Raw genomic sequence first — 13,695 nt, 5'->3', positions numbered from 1 at the left:
CAGTATTGTAGAATTCATTTACTGTCTCTGAATATTTAAAGATGTGAGAACCTAAATTAAAACTATCATCTGCATTTCAATTATACCAAACCTGAATGCATTGCTCCTCAAGTCTGAAATATTCTCTCTGACATCAATTAAACTATTGGGGAGGTGATGGTTACCTGTACAACAGTAAGCACTAATGTAAAAATTGCTTAAGGCAAATTTTCTTCTTCCAGGCTTTCTGCTTGTTTCCTGAAAACATTCAAGCAGAAATATCCCAGAAATGCTTACTAAAATCATAGCCTATACAATTGTCTTGGAAGCTACTGCTCAACAAGTGCACCTGTAGATGTCCTAGATCAAATCTAGACAGCCTCCCATGTGACCCCACATCCCCCACCTTTTTTTTTGTAGTGTATAGAAGTGTAGTGTATTTCAGAGAACAGTTGTTGAACACTGATAGAATAGTTATTTGAAAGATAAGCAAAAAACTGTAATAAAAATCTTTAAAAGAGCCAACAATTTTTTTCAAAACTAACACCACCACAAAATTTAGCCTCCCACAAAACAAGAAAGTCCTGACACAATTTGCATCATCACCCTGACAACACTAGTCTGTCTCTATCCAGGTACAAAAATGTCAGTGTACATCTGTCCTGGATCATCAATAATATTGTTTGTACTAATGTATTTTTTTGAAGGACAGATGGGGTGCAATTAGAATGTCTGAACTAGCCCATCAGTTGAACTTGAAATCTGTAAAAATTAAAAAACTGTAAAAATATGAATTTAAAAGTCACAGTGAAACAATAGAAACTTAATAATACTTTCAGAGACAACAAATATAAACAAAATATTTATAAAAGAGTGAATGAAAAACAATTTAATTAGCCAACACAAATTCTGAAATAATATGGAAAAACCTAATATTGGTAACAAAACAGAACTGAGAATTGCTGATCTATTTTTGGTTCTAGGAATAAATAATTTTCAATAGAAACACAATTTATTCCATTGTAACGGAAGTAGTATTTTATGACATGTGTCTAGTTATCTTTCATCATATGCTATTAAAGTACTCGAAGGAAATCTAATAATTCAACAAATAGAAAAAGATCTATGTTTAAGTCATTATAGAAACGGTAGATGCTACTATCTGTATGTCGGTATGTATGCAGCATGATCTCTGTCTTTGTGCATTTCACAAATCAAGATTGATAGTAATGTTGTGTTTGCTTATTTTTTTCCCTTATTCTTCTTCTGTAGTATCTGAGCTGCAGCATTCAACTGACATCAAGAATCTGAACAAATTTCATATTGTAAAGCTTAGATACGATAATGAATATAACTATGAAATAGTAAAACATTGTGCTTGACTAAACACAAGCATTAGTTAAATTGGATTATGAATTGGAAGAGAGGCATACAATTTCTTTTTGGTGGTGGGGAGGGGAGGCTGAAAAATACACTTGATCTTGGGGTAGCCTGCCAGAAGCCTCCCTCCAAAATGTAAGCTGAGTTAGGAAAATACAGTAAGAGGGTACAACAAAACAAATAGTATACCAGTACAACACTAAACAAATAGTACAATATTTTTAAACAATCTTTTGTCACCTTAAAAATTATACTTAGAGGAACTTTCAGGACAGCTGCCTTAGTCATTCTCAAGGTTTTGGAGGCCATACACAGCCTTGAAGCTGAGTAGTTTACACTAAGAATTAAAATGCAAAAGCACTGGCTAATCAGCCATCATTTACTCCTAAATCCCCAAAAGATACCAAGATTAGCAAATATATCTCTAATCAGTTCTTTTAAAATTTGGTATTTTTATATAAACAGGCATGGAGAAAATTTCATAAATGAAAACAAGTAAATAATCATTTCAAATACCTTATATAAGTGGCTTCAACAGTATTTTCTAATCACAAGGAAAATTCAAGCGATGGGTAGATCAAGATTCTTCAGTGTTATGGTTCTTTACCTGGTTTAAAAAAGAAATATACTCTCTTACATGTTTATGTAAATGTTCGTATCAACATTTTTCCTCAATCAGTTAGTTTTAAAGAAATGAAAATCAACAGCAATGTTTCATTTTCAAGATCCTTAGGACAGCAACCTTCATAAAGGAAAACAAAATTTGCAAAAATAAGTTAGTTAAAGGGGTTCTATAGATAAAGTATTGTACCTTTCATTTTTTTCCCAGTAGACCTTATGTACACTTAGTTTTTTTGCTGGAGAAATTTTAATAAAAGAGTTATAATTTCTGTTGTGATTTATTGGCTTGCTGAGGTTCACTTGGTATTGAAAGATTTGTGAGTTAAATTTTAAATGGATAATTGTATTAATCATATATTGTACTGGGTGTTACAGTATTACTAGGAGAAGGATGAATGATGTCCTTCTTCTTTCACTCCTTTTTTGAACATTCCCTTATTACCTAGAGTTTCTGGTTGCCTTACCAGCTCTCCCCAAACCACAAACTATTATTGTGTTATATGAAGCTAGAATTAAATCTTCCTCTTGGCTTTTAACTCCTTTGTTAACTTTTAACTCTCTTTTGCCTTCCCAGCTTTTAACTGCAATGCCAAGATTTGTAAGATGCCTGGAGGAATTTACCTCTCACTTAAGGCTCGCTGTCTTTTTGAGTGAACACCATTTATTTTATTATCATTTTAATGCTTTATATCTTTCCAGTGTTTTATACTGTGGTGATGATATATTTATCCTGTAACTTTCTATCTTTATTAATTTATGTTTAATTTGTATCCTAGGTTTTCATTCAGTTTGTATATAGTTTTAAGAATTATGCTAATTAGCAGTGTAGTAGTACTTCATTGATCAATGTGCTGGCAAACATAACAGCTTAACAATGCCTCAGTATAAGTGTTCCATTATTATGATTTTTTTTATTTCTTAGTTAACAAAGGCTTATGCTACGTGGCAAAACATATTACTGATCTCAAAGCACATTAGTATGATGACAATTTAAAATGCAAAGTTAATCAGATCTATGACTCTGGATGCTTTCTAGACTCTAAGAGCAGCCTTTTACATTCACTCTTCATCCAGTGAGAGAAGACAAATCTTGTCTCATATCCATTGGATGAGGAGTTTTTTATGTGTGAAATGTGATATATCATTTTATATATCCTAATCCTTAAGTATTCTGGTCTACCTGAGTTGTAACTTACTGAATAAAGAATATCTAATTCAGAGAAATGCAATAAAGAAGGCTAAACAATACATATAAGACAGTCTGACAAAATATTTCTAATAAAAATCAGTACCTTGGAAAGTTAGTTTCTTTTCTTTCTAGGTATTTTCTCATTTTTAAAATACACAGGTACGTTATAGTTTCACAATCAAATTTTATATTACTAAGCATTGAACCTTTGTTCTATATTATTTTTAAATAAAGTTAAAAATATAAAAGTACCCTTCCCCCTAAAAAAGAGAATAATTGTGTATTTGAAACAACCTAAAGAGCCTAAGAAGATTTTTAAAAGGATTTAATTAGAAAAGATTTAGTCAAATCATTCTTTCAAATGAGATCTTTGAAATGAATCTTCAGATTATTATGAGTTATAAAAATTGAATTAAATCACTGCAGAGAGCTTCAAAGATGATTCTGTATTTTGATTTTCTGACTAGGGAAGCCCCAACAGTTTTGCAGCTAATTTCCATAAAGAGACAAAACTTTGGTGGATGGAACATGATTCTTGATTTGAATAACTGACCAAGGAGTTTTATCATCTCTAGAAAAATTCTTATCAAAGTGTTGGGAGATTGTTTACCTTACATATATATTGTATTCTTAACCAATTCTTAATTGAAGAGTGAAACAAAAAACAGCAAGGAAACAAAGGAAAGGCAAGAATCAAATTTATACTGCTGTTCTAATTTTTTAGCTTTTATTCTTCCTTAACTCCTACATTTAGCTAGAGGATGCCTTCACCAAACCCATTTGCTTTTCTGTCATGATTTATAAAACATAAAGTACCATATGGTTCAGAATGTTATACAAACTTAGCCAACTGTGTTAATTAAATAATAATTCAATTTTACACATTTTGTTTGGAACTTCTATTTTAATATGTGCAGACAGAGTGCCCATCTTCCTTTACAGTTTGCCTTTTCACACAAAAAGAAATTGATAAAAACGAAAATAAATGACAACAATATATACTTTAAGAATAACTGGGGAAAGAATAATGGGCAAAGGGTGAAACATATTCTTTCTCTCCAATACTTCTCCAAAGAAATGCATAGCATGTCCTCACTGGTTTTGATATGTATGTATGTATGTATGTATGAATGTATGATTTTATTTTATTTATACAACTGCACAATAGACAATAGCCATTTTCAAAAAATTACATTTCCTAGGCATGCTCCCTGACTTCAGAATGTTCAACCAATTCTGTGATAGGTAAATCTAAATTACGTATATATTTAGTTAATTGCCATTATTGATGTTTTGATTGTCATCTAGTGATTCTACAGATGCCATAGTGCAATATTAATTTTTATACATAAATTATTAATGTCATAAATTAGTTCCATAAACAAGCTTATATACACATGTGTATATGAATATATCTGTTAGTGTGTGTATATATGTATACACATATATGTGTGTGTAACTATGTACCTGTATGCACATGTGCACGTGTGTACATACACACACATACACACATAATCCCTGTGAATAGTCCAGACAAGACACAACCTGGAATAATAGCTCTACCTTATCACAAGGTTACATTAATACTCTGAATCTCTCAGGATCATTAACAGATACTGTTCGTGCATGATCATAGCTAGTTAACAAACCAAAGGAACCTTGATATCTGCTCTTAGTTATCCAATGTTATATTTGTTTCCTCAAAAGTAAGTTATGTTCCAAAACAATTATTTGTATATTTATCATGTATCCCAAAATAGTTACCTAGAAAAGTTCCACTTAACTCAATTGCAAAAAGTGAATCAATATTCAAATTATCACATTTACAGCATTGAAGAGTGACATTGTCATAAAAGTCATTGCATATTATCCTATATTTTGATGATGACATTAATTCAAAATCATCTTAATTATCTCATACTTTTTTTCCCAAACCCCATTTGTGGCACAGCATTTATATTAGACTGCAGTTCAAAAACAAAGTGTTCCTATTACACTTATTGCTTTCTGTTCCACACAAATTTGCTGCTAAAAACATTTTTGTATTGTATATTTATAATGTGAAAAGGTAATGGAAAAACATCTCAAATAAACAAGATTATTAGAAACATGTTTTCTGCACTGGTAATGATAATATTCAATCAGATATCAATATTAAGTAGGATAAAGTATCAATTTTAAGCATTACTGGCTATTTCATGGGAGTGTATTTTTGACTAAAACAGTTTCTTATAGCAATGAGGTTTTATTTCTATGGACATTCATCTTTACTAAATCAGTAAATCTTAATGAAGATTTGCAAATGTTATATTTATCTTTTAAATATCATGCCTGTTGACTCATTCTGTCCACATTTTGTACCATTTAAAATTATAATATATGTTCACTACGTCACTGTTTTTTTTAAATTATCTTTATTATTCTCAAAATGTTCCAATCCAGATTTTGTCTGAAATATACTAATACAAACTCTTGTTATAAATTTATTTTGCCAGACTGGAATACAAAAGGCATTTTGCTTAGTTATTCCAAAGAACTTATTGCAATCTGCAAATGCTGTTGTACATGAAATAATGAAATGAAATGAAATGAAATGAAATGAAATGAAATGAAATGAAATGAAATGAAGTTCAGTTCAATTCAGTTCAATTCAGTTCAATTCAGTTCAATTCAATTCATTCACAGGTCAATTTTGCTGGTCTGCAAAAATCTAGATGACTGTTAGGTGGTAGCAAAGAATGCTAAGCCAAGAGCCTTTCTTGTTACTTAGTATACTTTGCTAGTGGTTGTCTGTAATGTTATCAATATTGATTGATTGATTGATTGATTGATTGATTTTGTCAAGCAATATAAGATAACAGGTATAAGCATAGTTATGAATAGACGAAATGGATACATATAAGAAACATAAAAAAGAAACAATAGGACAGGGACGGTTGGCATGTTGCTGCACTTATGCACACCCTCTACAGACCTCTTAGGAAAGGGGTGAGGTCAATAGTAGACAGTCTAAGGTTAACGTTTTTGGGGTTTGGGGAAGAAACCACAGAATCAGGTAGAATATTCCAGACATTGACCACTCTGTTGCTGAAGTCATATTTCCTGCAATCAAGTTTGGTGCGGGTTACCTTGAGTTTGTATCTATTGTGTGCTCTTGTATTGTTATGGTTGAAGCTGAAGTATTCATTGACAGGTAGGACATTGCAATGTATAATTTTATATACTATACTTAGATCGGATCGAAGGCAGCGTAGTTCTAGAATCTCAAGTCTGGTGGCATAAGGTATTCTGCAACGAGTAGAGGAGTGGATAATATATGGTAGACATAAACAATTTAAGGTTACTTCTGATATCCTACCACAATCAATCATTGCTAAGCATGCACCCTGCCTTTTTCTAGCAAAAATTTCAGTCAAATCATCTCTCATTTATAGTCCCTAAAACAGCAGCCCCAATCTTTTTGGCACCAGGGACTGGCTATGTGCAAGACAATTTTTCCATGGACCAGAGGGGGTGGTGGTGGTTTCAGTTTCACTTGCTTGCCTGCTGCTCACATCCAGCTGTGCAGCCTGGTTTCTACAATAAATGTCATGCTTAAACTGGATCTGCAATCTTTATTTTCTGAGAAACATCTAAAAAGGAAGGAAAACCAGAAAAATCTGCTTGTGTAAACTCCAGACATTGCTAAAAGCAAAACCTTACACTCTTATGACACTGCAATAAAATAAAGAGAAACAAGCTGCAATTTTAAATGGCACATTTTGATACTTCTTGTTTGCCACTGGTAATGAACCTCAATTAAAATATGAAAATCCACATACCGTATGTGACTAACCAACAAACTAGAATACTAGAATAATGTATTTTTAGCAGATAAAATAGGGTTTTTCTCCTGGATTGATTTTGCCTGAAATTCTAAATTGAACAAAACACAGTGTTTGATGCCAGAAGGTGTTTTAAATCAACAGCTAATTAGTTCTAAGACACAGGAAATATTTCTGCCAACCATCAACTAAACCTGTATTGAAATAAATATTTTTTCTCTTATATATACACATATCCTTAAAAGCATAATTTGCTAGCCTCTATTTCAAGAGGCTGATATTTCTGACAAATATTTAAAATCTTATAATAATAGAAAACTTGAAATCATACTATCAGATAAATCATGCAGTCAATGAACTTGCAAGGCAACTCTTACTGCTCAAGATCAAATAAGGAAATATAATTAATTTTTCTGGAAATTATTCACACTAACAAAAAAGTCTGGGAAATGTTGATAACTTATTAGGAAATTAAGTGAACGTTATATCCATACAAACAAGTTAATGGACTCTTTTCTTTTATTATATTTAATTTAGTTGCACATATTGCTTCCAATAAAGACTACCATTTTATTTGGGGGAAATGTTCTAAGTTAGATTGTATCAGGAGCTTGGCTTAAATTTAAAAGCTTCTTCTGCCGATGAGATGATGGCATTCAACTGTTCCCTCATGCTGTGTTTTCCTACAAATTTCATCCCAGTCTCACCTATCCCTCTGCTGCAGTTCTCAGTACGACAGCCCTTTCTACAATATACATTTTCTGAAATGTGCACACAGTTGTTCATACCCAATTCAACAATCTCAGCATCCTTCAATGCCTATTTTTTCACCTGACTTTTAAATCATTACAAGTTTAGTTCTAACATTTCAAAGAAACTACAACTGGGTTAGTGGAATCAGGAAAAAAAATATTAAAAAAAAGTCCTTTCCTTAAACTTACAAAAGGACTTTTTTTCTAGGTTCTTGTAAGCATATTTTGTATGCTTTTACAAAATATTTCTGTCATGTCTCCAAGGCATGCTGGAGCCATGACACAATGCGTTGTGCCATGTCAGACTATGCTATCGAGGGGGCAAGTGCTGTTAACTACCCAACCTGGGGCTTCAACTGTTCGATGGAGAAAATGAGCCTTGCTGACGTCACACGCTGAGCTGTTACATCCTGCGGATGGTTGTAGACAAAGTGATTAGGATGCTGCCTGCTGAACTAATGATCTAGAAAGGGGTGGAGGGTAACTTCATAGGCGTAAATATAATGATAGAATAGGATAGTTTGTACAAATATAGTAAATAGGGGTAAACAATTAATGGCTAAAAGCATGGTGTATAAGGTGATACATGGTGATTGGATGTGATGCAGTAACGCTCACAGGATGGTGGATAAACTCATTAAGTTGTTAACTGGTGTATAAATACAGCTCTGGCTATGAGGTGCGCCAGAGCTGACTTTAATTCCTTTTGGTTACTCATTACCTGAATCCAGAGCATTGTATAGACAAATAAAGACTCATTTGATCATTATCTTGAGTTTCCATACTTGCATGTGATATCATGACACAATTACAAAATAACTGACTTGCATTATGATGTCACAACACATTTAATCATTTTGACATCAACATGGTTATCTGTGATTGCCTATGAATTTACCTGGAAAAAATTCCAACAAATATATGAGAAAAGGAAAAAAGAAGCCTTGCCCTTTAAGGAATAGACAAAGTTCTTTCCTTTTGTGGATTCAAATTTCCTGGCTGGGAGAAATGCAAAATGATTTGGTCAGCTGTGTTGAAAGTCAGAATCAGTTTATTAATAGGAAGGCAGATAGGAAGAAGTCTCACAGCATTCCTAGGATTAATCTAATAAGAGGGTAAGAAAACCCCTTTCTTATACTTTTTCAGGTCCTTTGATTTGGAAGTGAAGTCTTTGATTTGAGTGTGTTGAATTCCTGTCTCTTTTCCTGGTTTTCTTGGTTTTATGGTCCTGATCCTTTGTAGTTGCTTGTTTGCTATCATGGTTCCTTCCTGCCATGCCTTTTGGTTTGCTTTTCACAAGTTTTTTTTTTAATAGCTTGGCAATCTATTTGATTTCTATGGGAAAGGATCTTAGCTAGTTTATAGGGTTTTTTTCTCTGTATCTCATGCCTGTAATTTTCTCCTTCCTTTGTTGTGAAAAGTAAGCTGACTCCAGCTATTTTAATAGCCCTACTTGACAAAGGGTGGGGGCTGTTTTCCTAGAAGAGAGGGGAATCATAACTTCCAACATATAAATGGGAGTTCCTTTTAAGAAATACATACATTACAAACTTGTGCTATAAACTTTCAACATCCATGTTACTGTCTGCCAGTGGTTTTTTTTGGTTACATCTGAGTAACAGAGTGTCTAGAACAGGGGTGTCAAACTGTTTTTTTTTCAAGGGCTGGATCAGCATTGTAGTTCTCCTCTGTGGGCCAGTCGGCTTGGAGGGGGAGATGGGATAGATGCCTCCTACAGTACCCTGCCAGCTAAAATGGGGCATGGAGGTGCCACACACGCTCCCCCTCACCTGATTTTGGCTGCTAGAGGCAACGCGGGCTGGCCTTTTGCTATTTTCAGGCCAGCCCTGTGGGCCAGATTTAAGCATCCTGTGGGCTGGCTCCAGCCCTCAGGCCTTGAGTTTGACATCCCTGGTCTAGAAGTTTGCACTACCCTGAGTTGCCAGTTACAATTTCCATAAAACTGTTTTAAAGAGTTGGATTCTGATCTGCCAGACAATTCAGACTTCAGGCTAGAAGCCAGATCACCATAAGATTTAGTCTTGCCTTAGACACAAAACCAGCTGAGTGACCTTGAGCTAGTAACTTTGTACTAGCCCTAGGAAAGCAGCAATGGCACACTTCTAAAAAAAAATATGAAAAACCTTGTCAAGAAAACTGCAGGGACTTGTCCAGACATGTCTGAAAATCAGACATGACTGAACAGAAGAAAAAAGAAATCTGCCATAAACAACTGGACTGCCTTGGAGGGGGAATGAATACACCAATTTCAGCTGGACCTTTGTGATATGCAATTGAAATAGGAATATTCCAGAGCACTTTGCATATTTAAAAGGCTTACAGAAATCATATATAATCAGCTTTATTTTTGCTGCAAAATCCCATTTGCCAAAGTTCTTCAGCAATTTCCCATTCTCTCTTACAAATGCCATTGCAGTGTAGGTGGAGGTGAGATGCACTTGCACATTTCTAATTATACACTTCACCTTAACTAGACACTTTGAAAAATGACACAGTCTAATTGCAGATTAGTATTTTTATACTGTCAAGACCTCTAGATGAAAAGTTTAGGAAATAAGTAGATACAGTCTTAGCAGTCTTTTATGGGCAGCAAAGGTGAGACCTTATGCTCAAGCAAAAAGCATATCTAGAATTTTGTATATAAAATAAGAAAAGGAAGAATGTAGTATGTATTTCACTTTCATACACTCCCAGTGAAAACTGCAAAGTTATTGGTAAGTTCTTCATGTAAAAAGCTTTTCTCTGCTACCTGCAGCTCTTCATCTCTTTCGATTTTCTTCTCTGATTTCTTTCTGACATATTCATTATATGTCCACAATGATGGTTACTGAACCAGACCAAATCTGGAAATCTACAGCCTGTACCTATGTGGAGCTGGGCTTAGAAGTTGCAATCAATACTCTCAGAAAGCCATTAGAAGGCAATGGTGATGAAGAAAGCATCTGTACTTCTTTAGGCTAGTATGAGCTTGGTTATTGAGACAAACAGCAGGGATCTTATCCATCAAGGCTTTTCTTATAACTGTTCCCAAGTAAGTTCATCACCATTATTCCTTTAATTAACTTGTCCCATAAAAACATCCTGTCATTTGTCATCTTTTTGTTTATTTATTTTTACTTAACTTCAAATTTCTCCGCAGGAAAGAGACTTCCTTGGTAAACCTGAACAAACCGGAGTTATTGCAAATATAGAAAACATTTTTCAAAATATAAAAAATAAAGGCATGAACTATTTAGATTAAATTACATTGCAAAATTATGGATCATATGTGAAATTAATCTAATGCATAGTTACAGAAATATAATTTCAAAGGAACTTGTCATCGGTACTTTGTAAAAAATGTACTTAAAACATTAAGTGTGGGAAAAGAAAAATCTTTTTAAAGTAATATTTAACTATATAGATTCTTCAGGTTTGTTTTGTTTATTTATTTATATGTCACCTTTACTATTTTTACAAATAACTCCAGGCAGTGAACATATCCAATACACCTTCCTCCCCCTATTTTCCACACAACAACAATCCTGTGAGGTGGGTTGGGCTTGCTGAAGAAAAGACTAGAACTCAGTCTCATGGTTTCTAGCCAGGAGCCTTAATCATTAACCATATTGGCTCTGTTGTATCTTTCTCAAACTAAATTATACTAGTCAAATAATATGAAAACATTACTGTTAACAAAATTTGACTTTAAGCACCTGTCTAAAGTGCTTAAATGAATCAAAATTGAAGAAAGTATCACTGCAAATAAACATTGAATCAGAAACAAATGGGAAATAGTAATTTACACTACAATAGCATTCACAGCAGTGGTATACAGAGACCAGACTCTTTAAATATTCCATAACACAGGAAAGCAGACTTGACATGGAATAAAGGCTTTATGATGAATCATCAGGTACTTTAATGTTTTTTTCTGATTAAATGCTTTTGTTTTTAAGCCATTTGCCTATCAGTGCCTGATGTACTAGGGAGAGAGGAAATTGTTCACAGCCTTTTAAAAAATTAGACATATTTTTAAAATAAGAAGTTTTATTATCAAATTGATGCTGAACTAAAGAACTAAAGTACCTATGCAAGGGTCCTCTTTGTAGACTTCAGTCCAGTATTTAATACCATAATTCCAGACATTCTTCTAACTAAACTAAACCAGCTAGCAGTACCTGAACACACTTGTATGGATCATAAGCTTCCTAACAGAGAGGAAGCAGCAGGTAAAGCTAGGCAGAATCACATCTGATACCTGTACAATTAGCACAGGGCCCCCCAAGACTGTGTGCTTTCTCCACTTCTCTTCTCCCTATATACCAATGACTGCATCTCAAACAATCCATCTGTTAAAATACTGAAGTTTGTAGATGATGCAACAGTGATCGGTCTCATTTGAGATGACGAATCTGCATACAGACAGGAGGTTGTACAACTTGCCTCGTGGTGTGACCAGAACAATCTGGAACTGAACTCACTCAAAACCATAGAAATGGTGGTAGATTTTAGGAGAAACCCTTCCATACTATCACCTCTTACAATACTAGACAACACAGTATCAATAGTAGGGACCTTCAAATTTCTAGGTTCTATCATATCACATGACCTAAAATGGACACCTAACATCAAAAACATCATCAAAAAAGCACAACAAAGAATGTTCTTTCTGTGCCAACTCAGAAAGCTCAAACTGCCCAAGAAGCTGCTGATACATTTCTACAGGGGAATTATTGAGTCTGTCATCTGCACCTCTATAACTGGTTCTGCAACCCAACAGCACAGACACAGACTTCAGAGAGTAATTAGGATTGCAGAAAAAACAATTACTACCAATCTGCCTTCAATCGAGGACCAGTATACCCCACGAGTCAAAAAGAGGGCTGTGAAAATATTTACAGACCCCCTCATATCCCGGACATAAACTGTTTCAACTCCTACCCTCAAAACGATGCTATAGAGCACTGCACACCAGAACAACTAGACACCAGAACAGTTTTCTTCCCGAATGCCTTCACTCTGCTAAACAAATAATTCCCTCAACACTGTCCAACTATTTACAAAATCATATAAGTGTGTGTGTGTGTGTGTGTGTGTGTGTGTGTGTGTGTGTGTGTGTGTATGTATACATCTCATCACTCTTTATCACCCATCCCCTCCCGGTTGTGACTGTACGAGTGTAACTTTGTCACTTGTATCCTTACAATGTATATTGACTGTTTCCTAGTATGATTTGATTGCTTATCATACCCTATGACTATTATTAAGTGTTGTACCTTATGATTCTTGACTCTTGATGAATGTATCTCTTCTTTTAAGTACACTGAGAGCATTTGCACCAAGACAAATTCCTTGTGTGTCCAATCACACTTGGCCAAAAAAGAATGAATTAATTCTGTTTGTCTGTCTGTCTGTCTGTCTATCATCTATCTATCTATCTATCTATCTATCTATCTATCTATCTATCTATCTATCTATCTATCTATCTATCTATCTATACTATCTATTGCATATACACAATTCTAATTTTCTCTCCTACATTATTGCTACAGTTTTAATCCAGGTACTGATAAAGATGTACCCAATTCAAGTTCATCAAACTTCTAAATGCTTCATGTCTCACATGTGCAATGTTATTTTTGTGTTCCTGTCTCAGGAAAACACTTTCCCTTTTCTCTCTACTACAAACAAGGCACTGGCACCCAGGGACAGCATGTATGTCTGCAGGCACTTTCCTTGGTATCTCCAAGCTCATTGGGGGTTTAGTCTTTAAAAAGAAAAAAATGAAAAACTAGCATGCTGCAAAGCTTAGCATCAGCCTCCAGCATAAACTTTAATTCAGCAATGCTTCTGATCTCAAGCTAGATCCCATCTCATAATTTTTTAAAATAAAATGGTTCTAGCAACCTGCCTTAAAAAAACAGCAAAAAAATGGAAAATTCAAAGC

At 34.2% G+C, this 13,695-nt stretch overlaps 1 protein-coding gene across 5 annotated transcripts in view; it reads right to left on the bottom strand.

Moving 5' to 3' along the window:
* The window catches only part of SYT1 (synaptotagmin 1), a 316,367-nt gene that overhangs the window by 239,535 nt on the left and 63,137 nt on the right, over positions 1-13,695 (bottom strand). For all 5 annotated transcript variants that reach the window (XM_087934497.1, XM_087934500.1, XM_087934501.1 and 2 more), the window contains exon 2: positions 1,876-1,966. The gene's annotated coding sequence lies outside the window, so the exon portion shown is untranslated. The remainder of the gene's footprint in view (positions 1-1,875; positions 1,967-13,695) is intronic.

This window comes from Pseudonaja textilis, chromosome 5 (assembly GCF_049901715.1).
Source record: "Pseudonaja textilis isolate UNSWEBS1 chromosome 5, rPseTex1.2, whole genome shotgun sequence".
Taxonomy (NCBI): domain Eukaryota; kingdom Metazoa; phylum Chordata; class Lepidosauria; order Squamata; family Elapidae; genus Pseudonaja; species Pseudonaja textilis.
This window is presented reverse-complemented; position numbering and strand designations above follow the sequence as displayed.